Source organism: Hylobates moloch, unplaced genomic scaffold, assembly GCF_009828535.3.
Source record: "Hylobates moloch isolate HMO894 unplaced genomic scaffold, HMol_V3 SCAFFOLD_9, whole genome shotgun sequence".
Classification (NCBI taxonomy): domain Eukaryota; kingdom Metazoa; phylum Chordata; class Mammalia; order Primates; family Hylobatidae; genus Hylobates; species Hylobates moloch.
The window spans coordinates 109,179,784-109,182,250 of record NW_026652284.1 but is presented as its reverse complement, the minus strand read 5'-3'; positions in this window follow the sequence as shown (position 1 = coordinate 109,182,250).

The window sequence follows — 2,467 nt, the reverse complement described above, 5'->3', positions numbered from 1 at the left end:
CTCTGGGAGGCCGAGGCGGGTGGATCATGAGGTCAGGAGATCGAGACCATCCTGGCTAACACGGTGAAACCCCATCTACACTAAAAATACAAAATAGCCAGGTGCAGTGGCGGGCTCCTGTAGTTCCAGCTACTTGGGAGGCTGAGGCAGGATAATGGGGTGAACCCGGGAGGCAGAGCTTGCAGTGAGCTGAGATGGTGCCACTGCACTCAGGCCTGGGCAACAGAGTGAGACTCTGTCTAAAAAAAAAAAATAATAATAATAATAATAATAATCCTTATCTGTAAAACAGAGAAAAAGCCTGTGCTAGCCCCTAAAGTGATTTTGAGGACTACATGAAATAATGCTGGTGAAGAATTTAACACTGGGCTCAGCAAATAGCAAATGCCTAACAATATGTTTCACTGTTCCTAATAACTATGTTTTATAAATGAATCATAGTTATTAATAAAATGCTTTTACACTAATAATAGTAAATGTAGGGGTGGTTTTGTTGTTAGGAAAACCAGTGACCATGCTTTGGTATGACTTCCAGGCCAGTGAATAATTCACAAGTACGATCAGTTTAGGGTCTGGTAAATCACAGCATTTTGCTCCATTCTGTGGTTGCAGTTGGTATCTGTTTTTCATGGCTTCTGTCACAAGCCACCACATATACAGTTCTGGAGATAGACGTGTAAAATGGGGGCCAGGCATAGTGGCTCATGCCTGCAATCCCAACACTTTGGGAGGTCGAGGCAGGTGGATCACCGGAGGTCAGGAGTTCGAAACCAGCCTGGCCAACATGGTGAAACCCTAATAAAAATACAAAATTTAGCCATGCATGGTGGTGAGTACCTGTAATCCCAGTTACTCGGGAGGCTGAGGCAGGAGAATCGCTTGAACCTAGGAGGCAGAGGCTGCAGTGCTACCCTCCAGCCTGGGCAGCAGAGTGAAACTCCGTCTCAAAAAAAAAAAAAAGAAGTGTACAATGGGTCTTGCTGAGCTAAAATCAAGGAATGAATGCAGTAGTGTGGCAGTGTGTTCCTTTCTGGAGGGTCCTGGTCAGAATCCTTTTTCTTTTCTAGACGCCACCTACATTGCTTGGCTCATGGCCCTCTGACATCTTCAGTCAGCAATGCCACATCTTTCTGTGCATTTCTTCCATAGTCACCTTCCCCTCTGATTTTCTTTCCTACCTCCCTCTTCTACTTTTAGGCACCTTTGCATTGATGTTAGACATACTCATACAATCCAGGCTAATCCTACTTTGAGGTCAGCTGACTGGCAACCTGAATTCCATCTGCATTTGATTTCTCTTTTCCATGTAGCCTGACGTAGTCACAAATTTCAGAGTTTAGGACATGGACATCCTTGGGGTGGAAGTGGGAGGCATTATTCAGCCTCCCACATAGCTCCAAATAATACTAGGTTAGAAGACAATTATCTGCTCTGAATCTGAAATTAGGAAAGTTGTAGGTTTTGATTCTGATTTCGGATTTTGAACTGATACTTCGTATGGCCACAGGCCCTGTTTTCATATGGCCCTGTTTTCCTACCAGCATGCATTCTTAGATATACCTATTCTACAGGATAATCCTTGTTTCTGGGAGGGTCGTGAACTATCAGGAAATCCAGCCCAGTTTGATACAACGGCAGAAATTGACAATGGCTTAAAGTTTATGTCTTTTTAATTTTGTTCTGACTTCCTGTATTTTCCTGCTTCTTTGAAAGCCACCTAAAAAGGCCCAGTGTTTACAGCATCCTTCAAAACCCACATCTAATTTCCTGCAAAGTCAGGAAAGCTTAGGGGTGAAATAAAAATGTCAGAGGATTTAGTGGCTGTGAAGCTCCCCCTGACAGTGGAAGGAGCTGCATCCCGTGCAAGTCATGACCAGCGTTGAATTGTTCCATCCGGATGGGAAAATATGAACAACTGTGGATCAAATGGCTTTCCTGTACCAGGTTCTTTATATGCAACATCTCTAAGTATCATCACCATCATTGTGAAGCAAATAAAAATAAATTTTAAAGGGATTAAATAACTCATAGGACATTCAGCTTGTAAGTAGCATCAGAGGCAGGAGTCAAATCACAGTGATTCTGACTCTAACAGCAAATAGTTTTCCAGCTTCTCCAAGCCTCCCCTGCACACACTTATGCTGGTTGTACATCACAGTGCTTGGTTTACAATCTATCCTAGAATGAGAGCTGTTGGAAATCTGAACCGTGATTCTTTCATTTGTCTCCTGCTTCTAGTCTTGTGCTTGGTGTGTAGTCAAGCTTCAGCAACGTTTGCTTATTTTAGGAAAGTGTGGCTCAGCTAGGACACTGGTATGAGTGTCTTAACAGCACCAACCTACAGAAAAACCCATTTTTGGAGAGACAACATCAACTTTGGTACTGGTGGAAAATTGGCCCGGGATAATTTTTTCTTCATAAGCCATTCCCGTGATATTTGATTTGGCTTCCTGAGACATATTAATCA